General features: G+C 46.0%; 1 protein-coding gene across 1 annotated transcript in view; it reads right to left on the reverse strand.

Moving 5' to 3' along the window:
* LOC103186097 (glucosaminyl (N-acetyl) transferase 1) overlaps nt 1–21,300 on the reverse strand; it is a 36,001-nt gene extending 14,701 nt beyond the window's left edge. Inside the window, exon 1 of the mRNA XM_007904930.2 lies at nt 21,131–21,300. The gene's annotated coding sequence lies outside the window, so the exon portion shown is untranslated. The remainder of the gene's footprint in view (nt 1–21,130) is intronic.
* Nucleotides 21,301–24,882: the final 3,582 nt, after the last annotated feature.

Raw genomic sequence — 24,882 nt, forward strand, 5'->3', positions numbered from 1 at the left:
AGCCTGATCTTGCAATCTTTCCAACACATTCTGGATGCATTTGACAAATCTAGTTAGTATCATCAGAGCTGACATTACTGAGCATTTACATTGAATTAGTTGGTAAGTAGTAACATTAATTGGTTTGTGTACTACAGCATAAATTATAGAAGCAGTATTCCAACTGACGAGAAGCTAAATTGTGGATTAAATTTTTTGCAAGAATGGGCAGCAACATGTTGTAAAGGCTTTCAGAAGATATCTGCATGCTATGTGCTCACATTTCGAGCAATCTGATCACATTCTAGGATCTTAAACTGTGTTCAGGAAACGTGATAATCTTAAAATACTGCTTAGTGATCTTCCACTATTTCCTCCTCTCTCTCATACACAAACCCAATTGGAAAACACCCACTTCCTTTCCCCATTAAAGAGTTGTGCAAAATACAGTTTCAGATTCAGTTAATATCCTGCATGTATTTACACTAACCTACTTATCAGAAAATGAGCAAAAAGGTTACATATTAAACACAAATTCTGAATGCAATCAGAATTTATCACATTTATACTGCAGGAAGTTTTTCATTGTTGCTTTCACAGCAGTAGAGCAGTTGGAGAAGGCAACCTTACTTCTCAACCAAGAGTCTAAAACTTATCACCTGCACAAAACTCTGCTGCCCCAACTTTTGAAAGAAATATTGCCCAACTTGCACTTTAGTAGGTAACATTAAAACCTGTTCCTTAAATGTTCATTGGACTTTTAAGAGGACATTTCTGTTTATACTGCAAGTTACTGCTCTGCCTAAATAATCTACACCATGGTCTCTGCAGTCAGGATCCAGCGCAGATCATTTTGTATGCTTAATCCCCCACCTCCATTGGTCAACAAATATATGAAAAAACACCCCTAGGGATTTAAATTCAGGAACATATTGTACAACAACAATTTTATACTTATTTAGCATTTTTCACATCGAGAGTGTTCAAAGTGTTGCCACCGCTGTACGGCTGCCCACAAAAGTGCATACAACAAAAGCAGTGTTCTGTCCAAGGAATCCCCTGAAGACCCATAGAAATCTACAACATAGGAAACAGCCATTCAGCCCTGCTCTCTGCTGCCTCTTTGAAAGAGCAACCCATTCAGTAACCTGTCTTTTCTGCAAATTACTCGTTTTTGGATAAGATATCGATAACAATAAACATCAATAACTTGCATTTGTATAGTGTCCTACACGCAGGTAGCGTCTCAGACAGAGGATGTCATTCGTAACCTTGACAAGTGATGTGAGCAAAGCACACCATGAAGCCGACTGGTGTTTGAGTGGCAACAATGCATTCCAGGACTTTAGAAAGTAAGGGCAGGTAGTTAGTGACAGACTGACAGATCAAGGCATTTATTTTTTTGGTGGGTGGGGGGTAAAGAGGGATGTAGGCAATAGTCTTGACAGGAAGCCAGAGGAGAGAAACAGGTTGGCCACAATGCCAGAGGAGAGAAACAGGTTGGCCACAATGCCAGAGGAGAGAAACAGGTTGGCCACAATGCCAGAGGAGAGAAACAGGTTGGCCACAATGCCAGAGGAGAGAAACAGGTTGACTATGTCCATCAGTGGGGGGGAGAGGAGCAGTAATTGGAGGGTGAGCAGGTCGATGGAGCAGGTGGTAGACAATTATAATCCTTGCATTTGCAATAGCACCTGATCAGGTCAGAAGGATGTCTCAAAGCACTTCACAGGATTTACTGTGAAACGGAGGACTGTGTATTTGTAGGCAAATTAGTAGATTGATCTGTTTGATGAGGGCTGAGACCCGAGGTAGAAATGTGGCCAAAGGATCAATTGCTTCAACTGATCATCAACAGCATTGAAGGCATTTGTTTGTTTATCAGGACCTCCTTAACTTTGGCTCTGACTTTTATCAACCTGGTTGCTACCCTTGGTGTTCTTGACTCCCAGCTTCTGTGGAAACTCACTATTTTCCATCTTTGAGGCATAGTCCGCTTGTGTCCTATCTCACCCTCTCCACAACTGCATTCCTCACCCATATCTTTCTCCCCTCAAGGATAGGTTTCCAATGCTCTTGTCTCTATCTTCCTTAGCATTTCTTCCACAAGCTGCAACTCATTCAAAACTGCACCCAATAATATCTCATCCACCACTTCATCAAGTCCAAGGTTGACTATTCCAATACTTCATTTGCTGGACTCCCCATTTCCCCCCCACACAAGCTGTAGACTATTCAGAGATCATCAGCCCCTGTCCATTTCTCCAACAGGTTCCACAAGCCCATCAACCCCATTCACACTTGGCTCCCAATCCCTCAGTGGATCGAATTCAACATGTAGAAATGGAAAACATAATAAGGAATAGTTAGCACGGATTTCAAAAAGGAAGGTCATGCTTGACCAAATTCATTGAATTCGTTGAAGGGGTAACAGAAAGAGTAGACAAGGGTAATGCGGTAGATGTAATATGTTTTGATTTCCAAAAGGTGTTCAACAAGGTACCACGTAATAGACTAATAAATAAGGTCAGAGCATGTGGAATCTGGGGAAAAATAGCAGAATGGATAGCAAGCTGGCTGCAAAACAGAAAACAGAGAGTAGGGGTAAAAGGTAACTACTCAGACTGGCAGTGGGTGGGCAGTTGTGCCCCACAAGGATCGGTATTGAGACAACAACAACAAACATTACATTTGTATAGGGCCTTTCATGTCAGGAGGACGTCCCAAGGTGCTGGACAGTAAGGGATCCGCACCCGAGCCAGTGGTTGGGAACAGGAGGGGTGGAGGTGAGGGGTAGGAGGGTGATCAAAGACACGGTCAAAGAGGAGGGTCTTGAAGGATGCCAGGGAGGCGATGAGGCAGAGGTACTGTCGGATGGAATTCCAGTCTATACCCTGAGATATACATGGCCGGTCTTCATAGTCCATTTCACGAGTCAGTAGTTCCGCAGGACTCCAGCACCCACTAATACACACCGGCCAGCCTGGCTCATCTCATTTCAATTGGGAGCAGTGGTTGAGGCAACAATTTGCATTTGTATCGTGCCCTTTACACAGTGTAGCGTCTCGCGAATTTAGTATATAGCACCCTTTGGGATAGTCTCAGATCGCAAAACAATGCAACTGGCATGAATTCTTCCCACTTGGAAGAACTCCTGTGAACCCTGTAAGCCAGAGCTCCTAACAGAGTGGTCCTAGCTGGACAAGCAGCGGGAAAGCTTGCCAGTCAGTGCTGTATGGCTTTAGCTGGTTAAACATCCAATAGACTTCAGGGAGAGAGTGCACATTCCATTCCTGACACAGAGAAATGTCCTCGCGTAGGTGGCATACATGTGTGGAACTCTTCACCCGGTTTGAACACTCTTAAGTACTCTTCAACAGTGATGGGTTTCTGTGAGTGTCAAGCCAAGAATCCAGGTTAGATTACTTTTGAGAATTGACAGGATAAGATCCATAAAAAATGAAAGTTGCTTCTTCTTTGCAATCACACAGTCTAAGCTGACACTCCAATGCAGTGCTGGGGGTGTGTGTGGGGGATTGTATTGTCAGCGGTGCCATCGTTCGGTTGAGACATTAAACCGAGGTCCCGTCTGCTTGGATGTTAAAGATCCCATGTCACTATTCGAAAAGAAAAGGGAGATTCTCTCTCCCGGTGTCCTGGCCAACAATCTACCAAAATAAAATTAGTCATTTACTCTAAGGCTGTTTGTGGGACATTCCTGGGCACAAACTGGCTGCCGTGTTTCGCCCACAAAATACACAGTCAATCCATTTTCCAGTATACTGTCAAGAACTTTGAGAAGTCTCAATGACACGATAAAGCACCATACCAAATACACAGATTATTTCTATTATTCGTTTCAGTAAATCTTACTCATCACATCTGTATCCCTCCCTACTAATCCCTGTTCCAAAGTGGCCCAAAGCAATATTGCATTCCAGTTTACAATACAATCATAAGAATTTGATTTGAACACATTCATCCAACACTCCCTCTCGCATGTAAAGAAAGTATACACCCAGTATACTTATACCGCCTCTGGAAAAAAATCTCCCCACCCCTCTCCCCTGCCTTTGAGTTATCTGAACTCCTTCCTCTCTGGGCTTCCTCCTACAATGACCTATCCTCCTCGGTCACTCTTTTCCACAGCTCCCTCTCCTCCACTCTCGATTCCCTTGCCCTCCCTCACTTCCCAAACCGTCTCCTACTCACATGAGTCACCCTGGTGCACCAGCCACCTCCGCTACCTTAAAGCAGATGCATGCTGCTGAACGCACCTGGCTTAAATCGAACTTTATGGTCCATCAGCAGATATGGCTGGACCTTATCAAATCCAATTGCTCGGCCCTCGCCTCCGCTAAATCGTTGTTCTTGGAGGTCAAAGACAACCCTAGACTCATCTTCTCCATCGTGAACTGGCTCCTCCACCAACCCTCCCACACCTCGCCCATCCTCACCTCCAATGCCAACTGTGAGGCGATGCTGGACTTCCTCAAATCCAAATTTGAGGGGATTCGCTCAGCTGCCTCTGTCCGTCCGTATACTACCTGCTCCCCATCTCCCCCTCTCACCTCAGCCCTCCCTCCACACCTTCGAACCAGTCTTCCACTCCTCTCTCACCACCACTATAACCTGCATGAAACCTGCTCACTCGACCCTATCCCTACCACTCTCCTTACCTTCCAGTTCCACCTCCTTGCCCCTCTACTCACAGATATCATAAACCTCTCCCTGTCCACTGGTACTGTTCCTACCCCATTAATAACAGCCATCATCACTCCTATCCTTAAAAAACCCTCCTTGGATCCATCCCTGCTCTCAAATTACCACCCCATCTCCAACCTCCCTTTTCCTCTCCAAGGTCCTGGAACGAGTTGTTGCTTCCCAGCTTTGCTCCTTCCTCTCCCGCCACTCCTTCAAGAACCCTTCCAATCGGGTTTCCGTGCCGCCCAGAGCACAGAAACAGCCCTTGTCAAAGTGACAAATGACATTCTGTCCACCTGCATCCTCATTCTCGTTGACCTCTCTGCTGCCTTTAACCACTCTACCCTCATCCACCGCCTCTCCTCTCACCTCAACCTTCACGGCTCTGTCCTTGACTAGTTCAGATTGTACCTGTCACACAGCCTCCACTTCATTTCCACAAATAGTTTTTCCTCTAGCTCCCACACTGTCTTGTGCAGTGTTCCTCAGGGCTCTGTCCTTGGTCCCCTCCTCTTCAATATCTATATGCTGCCTCTTGGTGACATCATCCGCAGACAGGGATCAACTTCCGCATGTATGTGGATGACACCCAACTGTATCTCTCTGCCTCCACTCTTGACTCCAGGATCACTGCTGTCCTGACAGAATGTCTGTCAGACATTAAATCCTGGATGAGAGCTAACTTTTTTCAGTTGAACGTCAACAAGACCAAGGCTCTTCTGATTGGCTCCCGTCAGCGCCTCCACACCTCAGGCACTGACAGCATCACCATCCATGGTTGCACACTCCACCTCACTGAGCCAGTCTGGAACCTTGGCATCTTGTTTGACTCTCAACTATCCTTTCTACCCCACATCCGTGCCATTAACCCACTCTGCTTTCGCCCACCTCTGCAACATCGCCCGGCTCCACCAATGTCTCGCACCAAAGGCCGCTGAGATCCTCATATCACGCATTCATAACATCAAGGCTTGACTATGCAAACTCCTTGCTTGTTGGCATCTCCAACTGCTCCCTCCATAGGCTGCAGATCTTCCAGAACTCTGTAGCTCATGTCATCTCCCGCACCAGGCTCGATGACCCTATCACCCCCATCGTCACCCAACTCCTCTGGCTTCCCATCACACAGAGGATACAGTTCAAGATCCTTAATAATACATAGAGAAATGTAGAGCGGATTAAGCCGGTCTTGGAATGCATGTGTGTAAATGCACGGAGTGTGGCCAATAAGTTTGGTGAGCTGCAGGCGCAAGTTGCCACATAGGGCTATGATATAGTGGCAATTACGGTGACTTGGCTCAAGCAAGGACAGGAATGGGAGCTGAATATTCCTGCCTGCAACCTATTCAGGAGGATAGGGAAGGGAAAAAAGGAGGGGTGACAATACTCATTAGGGACACGGTCACGGTCCTGGTAAAGGACAATGTGATAAAGGGTCCAAAAACTGAATCGATTCGGTTAGAGTTAAGGAGCAGAAAAGAAGTTGTTACTCTGTTAGGTATTCACTATAGACCACCAAATAGTGGGAAGTGGATAGATGAGCAAATCCGAAAGCAGATTTCAGAGAGATGCAAAACCAATAGAGTAGTGATAATGGGGGACTTTAATTATCCTAACAGACTGGGAAACATATAGCATAAAGGGCAAGAAAGGGGAGGAATTCCTGAAATCTATGCAGGAGAACTTTCTGGATCAGCATGTTTCCAGCCCAACGAGGAAATCTGGGAAATGAAGTGGGGCAAGTGGAGCAGGTTTCAGGGGGAGAGCATCTGGATAACAATGATCGCAATATCATTAGGTTTAGAATAGTTATGGAAAAGGACAACAATCAATCAAAGGTAAAGACCCTCAACTGGAAGTGGGCTAATTTCAGTGAGCTAAAAAGGGATCTGGCCAAGATAGATTGGAAAGAGAGATTGGCAGGTAAGACCGCAAATGAATAATAGGAAGGCTTCAAGGAGGAGATAGATCGAGGACAGAGCAAATATATTCCCACAAAGGGGAAAGGCAGGGCAGTCAAACCTCCCTGGAAGACTAAGGAAACTGAGATTAAAATAAAACAGAAAAAGGAGGTTTATGACAAATGTCAGGTCCAAAACAGAAAGCAGAGTGGTAGTAAACAGTTGCTTTCATGACTGGAGGGAGGTGTGTAGTGGTGTCCCTCAGGGGTCGGTATTGGGGCACTGCTCTTTCTGATCTATATTAATGCTCTGGACCTGGATATAGGGAGCACAATTTCAAAATTTGCAGACGATACTAAGCTAGGAAAAGTAGTTAATGGTGAGGAGGATAGCACCAGACTCCAAGAGAACTTAGACAGATTGGTAAAATGGGCAGAAACGTGGCAGATGAGGTTTAATGTGGAGAAATGCGAAGTGTTGCATTTTGGTAGGAAGAATGAGTAGAGGCAGTATCAGTTAGATTGTTCATCTGCCCCCTTTAAGATTGTACTGAGAGATCTTGGGGTTCACATAAGCAAATCCTTGAAGGTTTTCAGGACAGGAAGATAAAACTGTTAAAAATGCATATGGGGTACTAGGTTTTATAAATAGAGGCATAGAATACAAAAGTCAGGAAGTTATGATAGACCTTTATAAAGCACTGGTTAGGCCTCAGTTGAAGTACTGTGTTCAGTTCTGGGCCCCACACTTTAGAAGGGATGTCAAGGCATTGGAGATGGTGCAAAGGAGGTTTACCAGGATGGTACCAGGAATGAAGGGCCTTAGTTATGAGGAGAGGTTAGCGAAACTAGGATTATTCTCCCTAGAGCAGAGAAGATTAAGAGGGGATTTAATAGAGGTTTTCAAGATCATGAAAGGATTTGATAGGTTGAACCGGGAAAAACTGTTTCCACTGGCTGTGGGTCAGTAACCTGAGGACACTGATTTAAGATAGTTGTTAAAAGAAACAGAGGGGAGATTAGGAATTTTTTTTTCACCCAGCGAGTTGTTCGGATCTGGAATGTATTATCTGAAGGTAGTGGAAGCCGATTCAATATCAACTTTTAAGAGAGAAGTAGATGGGTATTTGGGGAGGGCAAGATTGCAGGGCTATGGAGAGAAAGTGGGCCAGTGGGATTGAGTTGGATTGCTCTTTACAGAACCAGCGCAGACATGATGGACCAAATGGCCTCTTTCTGTGCTGTATGATTCTATGAATCACAGAGAGTGGCTCCTGGGAACCCAGGACCTAACTCATACTGTCTAACCTAACTTCTGTCTTTCAAACGGACCAACCACTACTACTGTTATTACTTCAATGCCTAGCAGACAGAACCAAAAATATATTACCCACTAATCCTCCTCTTTCACTTTTAATGGTCATATTCTTACTGGAGGTAAATTCCCTCACCCCTGTACGTAAACAGTAGAATGCATACTGATTCAACTGGGAAGTGTGCTGACCCTCTACTCAACTCCAACTATTTCAAAGTTACATCTTTCTTTTATGTGTTCCTAACTTCACATTCCCTGGGCACAGAGATAGCCCCACCATTCGCAGGCTGCACAGATAGAGATGGACAACTTCTGGGCAGCCTTCCACAGCCTGCTTGTTTCTCAGCCTTGCGATAAGTAGGCGTCTCAGGCTGCAGCCTTTCCTTTCTGTGGTCCATTCTTCTTACATCTGTGCTCAAGGACCCAATTGCTCATTATCTCGGAGGAGTGAACATTTTCCCGGGAAAATATGAAATCTGATCAGAAGCTAACCTCAACCCGTCCATCAAAGCTACTTTAACCATTTAACTATCAAACCTTTGAAAATTCAGTTGCTGTTTGAAATGTATCAATGTATCCCGAGGTGATAGTCAATATATTTCAACAGTACTGAACTATAATGATGCAAAACAGTGAGACTCTGACATGTAGCCTCTGCTTTTGGCAAACAGTTACATTTTTTGGCTCATCATTTTTTTTCTCTGACAATTTAGCAGCTCATCGTTCCTTTACCTTCACTGGGACATGGTTCCACAGCGTAAAATCATCCTCTGGTACCTTGCCCTAGAAGGCACATTATTCATGTGTGTGCATTGACAGCCTGTTGTGACTCCACAGTTAAATCCAATCTGTCCACATGTGCACCTCCAGCAGGAACTGTTCAGCAGTCATTAATTTTGTGGAATAACAATAAGTTAGGAGGTGTTGTAAATTGGTGTCAGCTTGGCTCAGTTGGAAGCACTCTTCTGAATTAGAAGGGTATGGGTTCAAACCCCAAACTAAGATTTTGGATTACTATTCTAGGCTGACGCTCCAGTGCTATGCTGAGAAGTCCTGAAAGCCACAAATGACATCCTTTGGATAAGATGTTAAAGCAAGGATGTTAACCATCCCATGACACTATCTGAAAAGAGAAGGGAAATTTCTCCTGGTGTCGTGGCCAACAAACAAATCAAAACAGGGTGAGCTATACTTAATTGTAATACTTTTAAACTATATGCAGCCTCCATGTCAATGGCTAACCTATTAATTCAATTCCTCCTCAAATGAGAAATAATTTGTCATTTTAAAACATTTTGAGATCTTGATAATTTCAAGTGAAGCTAGTGATGAGAAGATTTTATTCCCACAAAGAACTGAATATTTGTGTAAAAGACTCCCAATAAATGCAATTAATGGGACAATGTGCAAGAGAGTCCAAAAACAGAATCTATTTGGTTAGAGTTAAGGAGCATACAAGGATGTTAGGTGCATACTATAGACCACTAAATAGTGGGAAGGAGATAGACGAGCAAATCTGCAAGCAGATTTCAGAAAGATCCAAAACCAATAGAGCAGTGATAATGGGGGACTTCAATTATCCCAACAAAGATAGGCAAAATAACAGTGTAAAGGGCAAGGAGGAGGACGATTCCTGAAATGTGTGCAGGATAACAACAAGAACAAAATTACATTTATAGAGCGCTTTTCAAGTCGGGAGGACATCCCATGGTGCTGTTTTGGAAAGCAAGCTCTTCTGAAAGGTTTCTTTTGTGCACATGAGCTTCGTAAAGGTAGTGGAGAAAGATCCTTACATTTATATTTCTCAATTGAAGACAGGGCTGATAACTTTCTGGATCAGTTTCCAGCCCAACAACAACGAGATTACATTTGGATAGCGCCTTTCAGGTCAGGAGGACGTCCCAAGGTGCTGGACAGAGTACAGCATTTCAGGCCCGCGCTGGGGTTGGGAGGGGGAGGGAGGGGAGGGGAAGGGGTGTGGCCGATGGCATGGTCGAAGAGGAGGGAGCGGGGGCCGAGTGACTGGGGGATGGAATTCCAGAGGTTGGGGGCAGAGTAGCTGAAGGCTCTCCCGCCAATGGTGGGGCGGGTAAGTCGGGGGACATGGAGCAGGCCGGAGCCGGCTGAGCGGAGGGAGTGGGCGGGTTGGTAGGGGGTTAGAAGGTCGCAGAGATAGGGTGGGGCGAGGCCATGGAGGGCTTTGCATGTGAGGACCAGGATCTTGAACTAGATCCTCTGAAGAATAGGGAGCCAGTGGAGTCAGGCAAGAGTGGGGGAGATGGGGTCACAGAGTTTGGTGCGGGAGAGGACACGGGCTGCAGAGTTCTGGATTATCTGCAGCCTGTGGAGGGAGGAGTTGGGAAGGCCGACAAGCAGGACGTTTGCATAGTCGAGCCTGAAGGTGATGAAGGCCTGAACAAGAGGGGTGAGGTAGTGGCGCAGTTGGGCGATGCTATGGAGGAGAGGGAAGGCAGAGTGGGTCATAGCTTGACTGTGGGGGAGAAAAGACAGTTGAGGGTTGAACAAGACACTGAGGTTCCTGACTGGCTGGTGAGTTGTAGTGTGCAGCCATGGAGGTTGATGCTGCCAGAGCCTGAGGTGCTGAGGCGCTGGCGCGAGTCAATCAGGAGGGCCTCAGTCTTGTTCACATTCAACTGTAGGAAATTTGCCCTCATCCAGGACTTGATGTCCGACCGGCAGTCTGTCAGGACAGCAGTGGTCCTGGAGTTGAAGGTGGAAGCAGAAAGATAGAGTTGGGTGTCATCCACATACATGTGGAAGTTGACCCCATGTCTGCGGATGATGTCATCAAGGGGGAGCATGTAGATATTAAAGAGAGGGTCAAGGACAGAGCCCTGGGGGACGCCAGATGTGACAGTGCGGGGGCTGGAGGAGAAACCGTTAGAGGCAACAAAGTGGAGACGGTGAGAGAAATAGGATTCGAACCAGGCAAGGGCAGGTCCGTGAAGATTGAGTAAAGCGGAGAGGTGTGTATGAGGATGGAATGGTCGACAGTGTCGAAGGCGGCAGAGAGGTCGAGGAGGACACGGAGGCAGATGATCACAGATGTTCAGAATGTTATTAGTGTCTTTGACTAGTGACTAGTGGTTGTTTCCATGCTGTGAGCAGCGTGGAAGCCAGATTGGAGGGGTTCAAAGAGGGAATGGCGAGAGAGAAAGGAACGGAGCTGGGACGCGACGACTCATTCCAGGACCTTGGAGAGGAATGGGAGGTTAGAGATGGGGCGGTAGCTGGAGAGGAGGGATGGATCCAGGGAAGGTTTTTTCTGGATGAGGGTAATGACGGCTGTTTTTAGGGGAATGGGAACTGAACCGGTGGACAGGAGCGGTTGATGACATCGGACAGGAGAGGGGCCAGAAGATGGAGCTGGGAGACGAGGAGAGAGGTGGGGATGGGATCGAGGGAGCAGGTGGTGGGTTTGAGTTTGTGGATAGTCGTGGTGAGGGAGGAGGGAGACATAGGGTCAAAGGAGTGTAGGGGGGATGGGTGGGGGGCGGGTGGGGGGTGGGTCATGAGGGAGAGGTGATGTGGGGGTGGCCGGTCTCAAAACCTTTCTCTTTGACCGAGCCTTCAGCTCCCCTCTCGACTCTCTTCCCCCTTCTCGCTCCCTCCCATCCCTCCCCTCACCCTGACCATTTCCCCCCTCCTCGCTCCCTCCCCTCCCCTCACCCTGACCATTTCCCCCCTGCTCGGGTCATGACCCAACTGTGCAGCGCCTTGGGATGTCCTCCTGACGTGAAAGGCGCTTTATAAATGGAATCTTGTTGTTGTTGTTGTTGTGGCTGTGGACGGGGCTGAGATGGCTGAACGTATCCCCTCGATTTTAGATTCGAGGAAGTCCAGCATCTCCTCACAGTTGGAGTTTGAGGAGAGGATGGAAGAGGTATGGAAGGTGGACGGAGGAGACGGTTAGTGGTGGAAAAGAGAAGCCAGGGCTTGTTCTTTGCCTCCAAGATAACCTTGGAGTGGGAGGAGGATTTGGCAGAGGCAAGAGCACAGCTGTAGGTCTTGGTGTGGTGAAGCCAAATCTGCCGATGGACCGTTAGTTTGGATTTGGTCCAGGCGCGTTCGGCAGCTCGCACTTGTGCCTTGAGGGAACGGAGATGGCTGGTGTAACAAGGAAGGAAGCAGTGCTGGATTTAGTTCTGGGGAATTAAGTGGAGCAGGTTTCAGTAGGAGAGCATCTGGACAACAGTGATCTCAACATCATTAGGTTTAGAGTACTTATGGAAAGGGACAAGGAACAATCAAAGGGGAAGATATTCAACTGGAAGAGGGCTAACTTCACTGAGTTAAAAAGGGACCTAGCCAAGGTGGACTGGAAAGATTGGCAGGTAAAACAGCTAACAATCAATAGGAGGTGTGGAGAAATGTGAAGTGATGTATTTGGGAGGAAGAACGAGAAAAGATAATAAGAACATAAGAATTAGGAGCAGGAGTAGGCCATTCGGCCCCTCGAGCCTGCCCCGCCATTCGATAAGATCATGGATGGTACCAGGGATGAGGGACTTCAGTTATCAGGAGAGACTAGAGAAGCTAGAATTAATCTCCTTGGAGCAGAGAAGGTTAAGAGGAGATTTAATAGAATTATTCAAAATTATGAGCGGATTCGATAGGGTTAACAAGAAATTATTTCCCCTGGTGGGTGGGTCGGTAACCTGAGATCACCGATTTAAAATAGTTTTTAAAAGATACAGAGGGGAGGTGAGGAGAAATTTTTTCACACAGCTATTTGTTCGGATCTGGAATGGAAGCCGATTTGTTAACAGCTTTTTAGAGAGAAGTAGATAATTATTTGGGGAGGACAAATTTGCAGGGCTATGGGGAGAGAGCGGGGGTGGGATTGACTTGGATAGCACTTTTCAAAGAGCCGCCACAGACACGATGGGCCGAATGGCCTCCTTATGATTCTATGATAAAGGTCCTTGTGAATTTAGCTTGCTACATTTTCAATCCAGTTTATAATGGAGATATGTCCACTCCACTGAGGGACACATTTATCGACAGTTTGGCAAAAAATGTTGGTCACAGTGACCAAAATTATGGTTAATGTAGCAAAATAAAACAAATCAGTTGTAGATGGTTCTTCTGAACAAAAACATGATATTTTAAAACAATACCTGTAATGTTGAAATGTTTCAAAGCACTGCACACAAAAGCAATTTACAGTAAATGCTCTCAAGTATTGTGATGAGTTTTGGAAAGCAAGCTCTTCTGAAATAGGTTTATTTTGTGCACATGAGCTTCGTAAAGGTAGTGGAGAAAGATCCTTAATCCCCACTTGTGGTATTTCTTGATTGAAGACAGGGCTGATAGTGATAATCATAGGTAAAAATGAAAAGTCTCTCAACTCAACAGCTCAATAATACATGCATTTGGCATAGCACCTATACTGTTGAAATAGATCAAAGCACTTCAGTTAATTGCTGCCAGCCAGTTATGCATTTTTATGCAACAGAAGAGTATACACCTATATACTTGGATTTTACAATCTTTGTAGGAATGAATGTGATAAGGTCAGAATTCATCATTCCGGTAGGCACCATGAATTATGAGACTAGGAAAATAAAGCTATTATTACAAAACTACAAATGAAATAGGCTGTTTATTTTGCATTGCCCATATAAATTTGTTAAGCAATTCGATATTTATTTACATAAAATGAATTAACCTTATCAGCAGGTGGAGCATCACTGGATAATAACTAAATTAAAACCTTAATAAAGACAAGCTAGAATTTACAATGTTAAATGACATTTTGTCCATCTGTGACCAGGGCTCCCTCTGCCTCCTCGTCCTCCTTGACCTCTCTGCTGCCTTCGATACTGTTGACCACTCTATCCTTCACCGCCGCCTCTTCTCTCACCTCAACCTTCGTGGTTCTGCCCTTGAATGGTTCAAATTCTACCTCTCGCACCATTTCCACTTCATTTCCACAAACGGTTTCTCCTCTAGCTCCCGCACCGTCTGGTGCAGCATCCCTCAGGGCCCTGCCTTGATCCCCTCCTCTTCAATATCTATATGCTCCCACTTGGTGACATCATCTGCAGTCATGGAGTCAATTTCCATTGTATGCAGATGACACCCAACTGTATCTCTCTGCCTCCGCCCTCGAATCCAGGATCACTGATGTCCTGACAGAATGTCTGTTAGACACCAAGTCCTGGAAGAGAGCTAACTTTCTACAGTTGAATGTCATTAAGACCGGGGCCCTCCTTTTTGGTTCCTGTCAGCGCCTCCACACCTCAGGCACTGATAGCATCACCATTCATGGTTGCACACTCCACCTTACGAAGCCAGTCCTGAACCTTGGGGTCTTGTTTAACACTCACTATCCTTTCTACCACACATCCATGCCATAACCCACTCTGCCTTCCCCCACCTCCACAACATTCGCCAGCTCCGCCACTGCGTCACACTGCAGGCTGCCGAAACTCTCATATACACTTTCATAACATTCAGGCTTGACTGCGCAAACTCACTGCTTGTCAGCCTCCCCAAAGATCCCCCTCCATAGGTTGCAGATCATCCAGAACTCTGCAGCCTGTGTCCTATCCCGCACCAGGCTCCATGTCCCTATCAACCCCATCCTCACCCAACTGCACTGGCTTCCCATCACACAGTTCAAGATCTTGATCCTCACTTTCAAAGCCCTCTAATGGTTTGCTCCCCCCTACCTCGCGACCTCCTAACCCCCTACCAACCTCCCCGCTCCCTCCATTCAGCGGGCTCCAGCCTGCTTCACGTTCCCCGCCTTCTGCCACTCTGCCCCCACCATCTGGAACTCCATCCCACAGTTCCTCCACCTCACCCCCTCTCTTGCTGCTTCCAGACCCATCTCAAGTCCCTTCTCTGTGACGTGCCTTCAGTTACCCTCCTTCCACCCCTGCCCTCCCAGATCCAGAACCCCAGCTCAGGTCCGAAACACTGACTGTCTAGCGCCATGGGACATCCTCCTGATGTGAAAGGTGCTATATTGTAGAAACACGTAGATAGTAATAGCATTGATTTACAAAAAAAAGCATCTATTTATGAAAAAAACTGCATCAAACCACAATGTCCACTAATAACAGCAAATAAGCAACCCATTTTTCATTTGTGTAGCAAGTTGTCCAGAGCAAACAGCAGTGTTATTGAGGGTTTGAGATAAGAGTAATAATCCTTACATTTAATGTAGCACCTTATCACGTCTTTGAAACGTCTTGAAGCGCTTTACAGAATATACTTTAAAGTGAATTGACTGTATATTTTGTGTGCAAAACGTTGCAGCCAATTGCAACAACAGCAACTTGGATTTATATAGCGCCCTCCACGCCAGATGGCGTCTCAGAGTGCTTTACAGTAATGGATCCCTGCGCCGAGCCAGGGAGAGGGTGAAGAAGGTGACCAAAGGCGCGGTCGAAGAGAAAGGTTTTCAGCAGAGACCTGAAAATAGGAAGAGAGGGAGCGAGGCAAAGGGAGTGAGGAAAGGAGTTCCAGAGCCTCGGGGCATAGTGGCTGAAGGCATGGCCGCCGAGGGTGGAGCGGAGGACTCGGGGGACGAGGAGGAGGCCAGATCCGGAGGAACGAAGGCAACGGGCACTGTTTTGAGCAGAGAGGTCAGAGAGGTAGGGGGGTGCAGAGGAGTGGTGAGATTTGAATACAAGGATGAGGATCTTGAAGTCGATCCTCTCTGGGACAGGCAGCCAGTGCAGACTGGCAAGGACTGGGGTGATCGGGGAGCGGAGTTTGGTACGGGTGAGAATGTGGGCAACAGAGTATTGAATGATCTGGATTTTATAGATGGTAATGGATGGGAGACCGGCAAGGTGGGCGTTAGAATAGTCCAGCCGATAGCTGACCCTAGTATGGGCTAGGGTTTCTGCGGGTTTCGGAGAGAGGTATTGGCGGAGGCGGGCGATGCGTCGGAGGTGGAAGAAGGCGATGCTGGTGAGGAACCGATGTGTGGGAGGAAGGATAATTGGGGGTTGAACCTGACGCCTAGGTTGCGTACAGGTTCAGAGAGTTTTAGTGGGAGGTTGAGTAGGTGGAGGAGGTGAGAACCGTAAGATTTTAGATGCTGACGAGAGCCAGAGTATGGCTTCTGTCTTGTCAACGTTCAGCTGAAGGAAATTTGCGCTCATCCAGCCCCTGAGATCTGACAGGCAGGGGACTGGGGTCACAAATGGAGGTGGAAAAATAGAGTTGGGTGTCGTCCGCATGCATGTGGAAATGTACCCCATGTCTTCGGATGACATCCCCAAGAGGGAGCACGTAGATCAGAAAGAGGAGGGGCCAAGGATGGATCCTTGGGGTACCCCGCAGGTGACCGGGTGTGAGTGGGAGGAGAAGCCGTTTGTGCAGATTGCACACAACAGTGTCCCACAAAAGTTGTGGAGTGAGTGACCAAACTATTATTCTTTTTAAAAAAAGAAATCCGCCAATCGACTAACTACCGAGTTGCTACTTACTGCTAGTTAAACAGATGAATGTAGAGTTTCGGAAACTTCCTCAATGTTGTGCTAATGTCTGCAAAAATTTGTGTAACTTCCTCATAGCTTTAATATGTAAAATTGTTTTTTTCCAGTCACAGAATATTTAGCTATGTTAGCAAAACCTCTGTGATTGCAAAACATGTTTTGCAGATAAACAATGCATTAAATGTTTTCAAAAGTGTAAGTTGCCTGTGCGATTGCAAACCTAAAATATTAAAGTGTAATTAGAAATACATATTCAGGCTACTGTGGTCTTAGTTTAAGTGATCTCAATATCTTGCAACTATAACTATAACTTCAATGTACCAATCTCATTTCACTGGGTGTACTTGGAGGAAATCTGTTTATAGTAGATCTGGTTATCAATTCTACCTCAAAGAGCAAGGGTTTTGCTCTAAATTTAAGCCGAGTACGTATTTTAACACCGTGCTGGCAAAACGGTTGCTGATATGCTGCAACTATATTATAATAAAGACACCTTCTTGTCCATTACAGCTGACATCAACCATTGGATTTCTCCAAATATACTGCTGCATGTCTTTGGTTGATTGAGTTTTAGTGAATACAAAAGATTGATAGTTCATTTCCTTTGTATAACATTTAAAGGAAGCAGTATATATTTTTAAATGCTATCTTTCGTGCTGCACAATACTCATTTCATATTTTCTGTCAACTTCCATCTTTTGAGTGATTGATTTTGTTTAGAAGACTCAGGGCTGTTTCTTTTCAAGCTAAGTAAGCAGCTACGTACATACAAAATACCTAGTATTACATTCTATCTGTTAATAGTGGATGGCAATCTCTTCTGAAATGAGAAGAGATTTTATGTCTATTTATAGCCAGTACTTTTCATCACTTAAATGCACAACTGAAAATGCTGGATAAAAAATGTCTGAGATCATCCAATGGCCTAGTAAGTGGGCAAAGGCACTTAGTACAGTAACATGAAGCTACACTGGAAGACTGACTTAATTTATCAGATAGGCTGCTAGATCTGGCTGAGAACTGTTGGACTGGAGAAAGGGGAAAAAAAACAGCTACTGTTTCTGATGACCAAGCTACCATGCTAGAAAGTGACTTCTGTAGATATTAGTTGGAAACGGGTACAGGCACCCTTCCTCCTTCTCCTCCCCATAATCAACTCCTCCCTCCATAGGCTGCAGATCATCCAGAACTCTGCAGCCCATGTCCTCTCCCCACCAGGCTCCGCAACCCCATCACCCCCATCCTCGCCCGAATCCACTGGCTTCCTATCACATTTCAGGATCCTGATCCTCACCTTCAAAGTCCTCCATGGCCTTGCTTCCCCCTGCCTCTGTGACCTCCTACCAACCTGTCCTTTCCCTCCGCTCAGCAGGCTCCAGCCTGCTTCATGTCCCATGCCTGACCTGCCCCACAATTGGTTGGCGGGCCTTCCGCCACTCTGCTCCCATCCTCTGGAACTCAATCCCAGAATTCCTCCACCTCTCCCCCTCCTTTGCCTCCTTCAAGAACCTTCTCAAGATCCTCCTGATCGACCGTGCCTTCGTTCACACTCCTTCCCCACCTGCCCTCCACGATACTGACCCCCATTTGGGTCCAAAACACTGACTGTCCAGTGCCTTGGAATATTCTCCTGATGTGAAAGGCGTTATACAAATGTAATTTTCCTGCTAGCCAGCTGGCACGCAATGAGCAACACCAGAGACGAAGAAGGGGCACTTGAGTGATGTTCCAGAGGTCAAACAGTGCCCATGAAACCTTACCCCAGGGAGATTCAGTGCTTTGAGCCAAGGAGTGGAGAGCATTGTAATCCTTGGCACTCATAGTAATCGCTTTATTGAACATCATGAATTCAGAGCAATTGTAATTAAATTTTGCTAATTCTTCCTATAGAGGTTCTCATTACTTGGAGGCAACCAAATCTATGCAGGCATGCATGAGCACACAGCGTACAAACACAAGCAAACAATTTCACACCCATGTACACTGGTTTGCAAATAGTCAAGCATTTGTGGAGTCTTGCAGCTTAGTAGTTAAAATACTTGCCTCGCAAGCAAGAGGAAATGGGGAACTATAGATCAATTAGCCTGACATCAGCGGTAGGGAAAATTCTGCAGTCTATAATTAGGGACATCATTGTGGAGCGCTTAGAAAGTCATAATATGATTAGGCAGAGTCAACCTGGATTTATGAAAAGGAAATCGTGTTTAACAAATCTTTTTAAGTTTTTTGAAGATGTAACTAGCAGGTTAGACAGGGGGGAAACCGGTGAATATAGTGTACTTGGATTTTCAGAAGGCATTCGACAAGGTGCCACATAAAAGGTTGTTAAATGAGATTAGGACTCATGGAATTAAGGGTAATATATTAGCATGGATCGAAGAATGGTTAACAGCCAGAAAACAGAGAGTAGGAATAAACGGGTCCTTCTCAGATAGGCAGGATGTGACTAGTGGAGTGCTGCAAGGATCAGTGCTTGGGCCTTAACTTTTTACAGTCTACATCAATGACTTAGATGAGGAAATAAAGCTTAATGTATCTAAATTCACTGACGATACAAAGCTAGTTCGGAAAATAAGCTGTGAGGAGGATACAAGGAGGATGCAAAGGGATATAGACAGATTAAGTGAATGGACAAGAAGGTGGCAGATGGAATATAATGTAGGGAAGTGTGAAATTATTCACCAGGTAGAAAAAACAGAAAAGCAGATTATTTTCAAGAGGGAGAGAGACTAGAGTGGAGTCCTGTAGCTCAGTGGTTAGAGCACTCGTTTTGCAAGCGAGAGACCTGAGTTCAATTCCCGGCAGAGTGAAACCGTGGGCAAGTTTCCTTACTCCACACGCCTAATAATAATCCCTCCAAAACAAAACAATAATAAATTGGTAATTTTCAATCCACGACTGTTTGTGGGACATTGCTGTGCGCAATTGGCTGCCGCGTTCGCCCACAAATATACAGTCAATTCACTTTACAGTATATTCTGTGAAGCGTTTTGAAACGTCTCGAAGACGTGAAAAGCGCTATATCAAATGCCAGGATTATTATAGATCGTGTTAGAATTCAGAGGGATTTAGATGTCCTTGTACACCAATCACAGAAAGTTAGTATGCAGGTACAGCAAGCAATTAGAAAGGTTAATAGCATGTTAGCGTTTATTGCAAAGGGGTTCAGTACAAGAGTAGGAAAGTCTTGCTGCAATTGTATAGGGCCTTGGTGAGACGACACCTGGAATATTGTGTGCAGTTTTGGTCTCCTTATTTAAGAAAGGATATACTTGCCTTGGAGGGGCTGCAATGTAGGTTCATTAGGTTAGTTCCTGGGATAAGGGGGTTGATCTATGAGGAGAGGTTGAGTAGACTAGGCCTATATTTTCTAGAATATAAAAGAATTAGAGGTGATCTTATAGAAACTGATAAGATTCTTAAGGGTCTTGACTGTGAGACTGTTTCCCCTGGTTGAAGAATCTAAAACTAGGGGGTCATAGTCTCACGATTAAAGGTCAGCCCTTTAGAACTGAGTTGAGTAAACATTTCTTCACTCAGAGGGTAGTGTATTTATGGAATTTGCCTGCAAGGCAAATTTCTCTAAAAAAGGAAAATTTCATGGAAAATTCCTACAAATGGTCTGAGACGCTCCGCTGCATGGAGACAGCTACATAAGTGCAAGTCGTTGTTGTTACACATCCACAAACAAGTACATTATTTGCGTAGATTTCATACGGTCACGTAGGTCAGAGTGAAACACACTATCCCAGACGAACTGAGTCTCAGATCCAATTCCCGAGACTTAAGACCAACTTTGAACCCTAGACTGAGATGCAGATTGCACGACCGACCCCCGGGGCTCACTTATGCTGGAGATGTGTGTGTTTTACCCTCTGCTTTCATTCCGACCGTATCCCGCTGTGGAAGAGGGAGGTGAAGGGGGAGCAATGCTACAGGAGAGTGGATGCAATCCAGGGGCGTAAATGATGACTACCCCTCTCTCCCCTTCCCCACACCGCCCCCCCCATACTACCAGCTTGGGAATCTAACTCTCCCCTAGTAGAGAGGCACATTTTTCAGATTGATCCGATGTCAGCCAAGGCATTGGGGAATAAACAATATGTCAACTGTGACCAGGCAGATCGATTCTTCCCCCATGTGTTTGCTCCCAGAAGTTTGGAAAGGATTTTGTTTACAGAAGCCAAGTAAGACTTCACTTCGTTTCCCCAACTTAAAAGGATTGCAACGCAGCATTGCAAAAAAAAAACACACAACACACACAGAGAGAGAGAGAGAGAGAGAGAGAGAATTGGTCAAAATAAGAACCCACACACAGACACATGCAAAAAAAAAAAATACATTTTTGTGTCACACTATCTGAACAACTCCCTCCCTCCCCCCCACAGAGGATTTCAGGGTAAAAGGGTTCGTGGGCTGAAGCAGAACCCGCCTGAAACTACCGGGAAGTCAACAGAAACTGCGTCCAGTTTCACCAGCAGCCGACACTCGAGTATTCCTCTGCGTTTTCTTTACACCCATCATTTTTAAAAGAAAAACAACTTCAAAGGAAGGCAGCGGCAGGAAGCAAAGATGCGAGTGGTTTGCGGGAAAGGCGGCTGTTGGTCCGTGCAAATGCATAAGGGGGGATCCGAAGGTGTCATGAGCAGCGGAAAGTTCAGCAGCGGAGGTGTGCGGAGGAGGAGGAGGAGGAGAGGGGAGGAGGAGGGGAGGAGGAGAGGGGGAGAGGAGAGTTGGTTCTTGTGGACTTACCGCTGAAGGAGCGCTCGGCTGCAGCCGCAGCTCTGGTGCCAATGGCAAAGAGGAGCATTTTGTTTGGGCTGTGGAGCAAACGGCACCGAAACCCGATAACAGCGGCAGGAACCCCCCCCCCCCCCCGCAGCTCACCCTCAGCACCCGCTCACACCGAGACTTCCCGCCACCGCCTGTGTCTCCGCGGCTGGAGGTGATGGAGGGGGTGAGAGAGGAGGGGGTGAGGGAGGGGGTGAGAGAGGTGAGGGAGGGAGGGAGGGGATGGATGGAGGAGGAGGAGGAGGAGGAGTGGTGCAACTTATTGCAACCGATCAGAAGGTGCCCTCTCTGATGCGCAAAGAAGCGGCGGTCGTTCCTCTCGCCTCCGGGCGGACCTGACGTGTGCGGCCAGCGATTGCGGTGGCCGCTCGCTGGTTTGCTGTAACCCGCTACAGCAGCAGCAGCAGCAGCAGCAAAAGGCAGACGCGATGGGTCACTGCTGAGCGCAGACCAATTACTCGCCGGCAATCCCTGGCAGCTCTCCTCCAAGAGGAGGAGTCGCTACTGCCCCCTCACTCGGCTCCAGATGAATGCCCCCAGGGGTGGGGGTGGGGGTGGAGGTGGGGTGGGTGGGGGTGGGGGGTATTTGCTGACAGTTTTTCCCTCCAATCGAGCACCACACCGTTTGCTCGTGGCACCAAAATGTGCATATTTTCCAGGTGTGCACCTCATTGTTCCAGGAGCATTTTAATAATAATAATAATAAATAATAATAATAATAATAATAATAATCCTTGCGTTTGACACCACCTACTCGAGACCGTCTCGAAGCGCATCACAGGATATGCTGTAAAGTCAATTGACTGTGTATTTTGTGGGTGAAATATATATTCGCTCTTCATCCTCCCACCCCCCACCCCCACACCCACAAAAATATTATTTAGGCGCTCACGCGGGAACTGTGCAAAACGTGGGAATTTCCGAGTGGGACAAGCTGAATTGGCCTTGTGTATGGGGAAAGGAAAGTGAGTCAACATTTCGGGTCCACGAACCTTCGTCTGACGGGTATCCACACCAAATTGAGAATTCCATACGTCCCACCTACACCTGGAAATTTCAGACATATGTATTTGAATGGAATGTGTACTCTCTCCCTGGAGGAACATATCCTGTTTACCTATTTCCAGAGATTAGGCACGGGTTGGCAAGAGCCAAGGCTTGGGTTTGCCAGAGTGTGCGTTGGGATACTGCTGGAGTCTAACCAGCTAAAATTGCACAGCTCGCCATTAAAAGCACTGTGTGGCAAGCTTTGCCGCTACTTGTTCAGCTAGAACCACCCATTCGTTAGGATTTTGGCTTGTAGCGGTAACAGGAGCTGAGTGGGAAGAATCCCTGGCCCATGCCTGGTCTGTTCTTCCAAGTTCTGCTTGGGATGATGGGATTGTAGCAATATCTTTGCTCTGGAGTGCTGAGTTGATAGATCAAATGGCCTCCTCTGCTGTAGATTTTTATGTTTACAAGTTTCTATTGCTAAATCAGTAATACAACGGCAAGAAATCATAATCATGTATAGTGTTCTGATTAGGCCACATTCAAAGTATTGTTGCCAGTTTTGATTGCAGAAACACTCCAGAATTGCCCAGATCTAAAGGGAGAGAAGAACAAGGAGCATTCCAGTATTAGAGGAGGAACTTTGAGCAACAATTACACAAGCTAGGGATCTTTGAAAGGAGAAATTTCAGAGAGGTACACTCTATGGGCTTTCAAAATGAGATTGAGAAAGCAAATATAGTTATATCCTTTCAAATGGTCTGAGACATCAAACCAAGAAGACATATGTGTTGGGCTGCAAATGTCAATTTCACCAGGATGGTTTTCTTTATCCAGAGGGTAGTTAATGACTAACAGATTACCAAGAAGGCAGATCACTGGACATGTTTAAAAAATACAACTTGATGCTGAGATAGTAGGATGGGTATTCTGGAAGGATGAGATCAAAGGAGTCAAAGGACCTTTCTCATCCTAACCAATTTTATCATTCCTAATATTTGATCCACACAGCATTTTACACATTGCAAATATTATGCTAATGTTTCTCTGGAACTCCCTTCCTCACTCCCTCTCTTCCTGTTTTCAGGTCTCGGCTGAAGACCTTTCTTTTCGACCGCGCCTTTGGTCACCTTCCTCCCCTTCCCCCGGCCCTGGGATCTGTTACTGTGAAGCACTCTGAGATGCTGTCCGGCGTGGAGGACGCTATATAAATCCAAGTTGCTGTTGTTGTTGCGATCATATTTTATATACATAGACTGTATAGTATCAAAACAGGCCATTTAGCGCAACCTATGCCGGTGTTTATAATGTACATGAACCTCCACTCATCTAAATCCCCTCTCCCTCTGTCTATCCCATACAATACAAAATTGCACTTGTATAGCGCCTTTCACATCGGGAGGACATCCCAAAGGGCTGGACAATCAGGGATTTGGAGCCAAACGAGGAGAAGGGAATGTACGATGGAGTTCCAAAAGGTGGGGGCAGAGAAGCTGAGGTCCGACCACCGATGGTGCGCTGAACTGGGCAGGGGACGTGGAGCAGGCTGGAGCCATATTCCTTGTCAAATGTATCGGCACTGCAACACTTAACCACTGTAGACACAGAAGAAAGGCCGTGCTTGTTGACCATAACATTTATTCCAGGCACCCAGAGGACTGTGAAAGGGATTGTAGAGAGACTTAATTATGGAAGCTCAAGGAAAAAGATAAAGAGGTCCTTTGCAAAAAGACGACATTGATCACTTGGTGCCTCATAGGAATCAGATCATGAGGTCCTTAGGGGTCTGTAGAAAACAAGTTTAGGATAGTTTAGGATATAAGGAAGAGGTTTTGCCAGTAATTGTTGAGAGATGTACGAGCTGAAAGTAGCTGAGAGGGAGCTCAACAGTCCGAGAATGTAGGTGGGTGATGAAGGGAGATGTAAGAGAATGTGAAAGCTGAGGGGAGCAGGATAGTCTGAAAAGGTAGGAACAGAACAGTCAAGGTGGAAGTCAGAAGGGAGCAGAACAGTCAGATTATCCTGGCGCGTCCCTTACAATTTATATAGCTTGATCACCTATACCATTTCGAATAAAACCTTGATTCTAATACTCTGTTTCAAATGCATCTATTATTCAGCATCGAACGCGAAAGCCTTTCGGAAGGATGGGGACGAGATTGACATATTGGTGATGTGACTCGGATTGTTGAAATAACCTGAGGAGATGTGAGGATATAACCTGAGGAGACGGAAGTATACCCTTTCATAGTCAAGAATCTCAATCGAGCTAGAAGGGATGGATTCAAGTCAAATAGAAGGATTCAGTAACAAAACGCAAAATACTGCAGATGCTGGAAATCTGAAACAAAAACAGAAGTCACTGGGAACACTCAGCAGGACAGGCTATGGAGAAAGGAAAGTGAGTCAAAGTTTCGGGTCCATGACCCTTCGTCAGAACTGGGGCATGTTGGGAGGGAGAGGCTTTTAAGGGCTAACAGAGAGGGGGGAGGCAAGGCAAGGAAGATAAAGGAGAAAATGGGGTAGAGGAGAAGGGATGATGGGTTAAAGAGGTGTTAATGATGCAAAACAAAGGGGGGGATTACAACAAAGCAGGGGAATAGAGGTGCTAATGATTAGAGGTGGGAATAAGTGTTCCCAACGACTTCTGTTTTTGTTGTAGAAGGATTCCGTACAAAGGTCGTACCCAAAAAACTAGATGAGTTGATTAACTATTTGGGGTT

This window comes from Callorhinchus milii, unplaced genomic scaffold (genome assembly GCF_018977255.1).
Source record: "Callorhinchus milii isolate IMCB2004 unplaced genomic scaffold, IMCB_Cmil_1.0 Scaffold1, whole genome shotgun sequence".
Lineage (NCBI taxonomy): Eukaryota > Metazoa > Chordata > Chondrichthyes > Chimaeriformes > Callorhinchidae > Callorhinchus > Callorhinchus milii.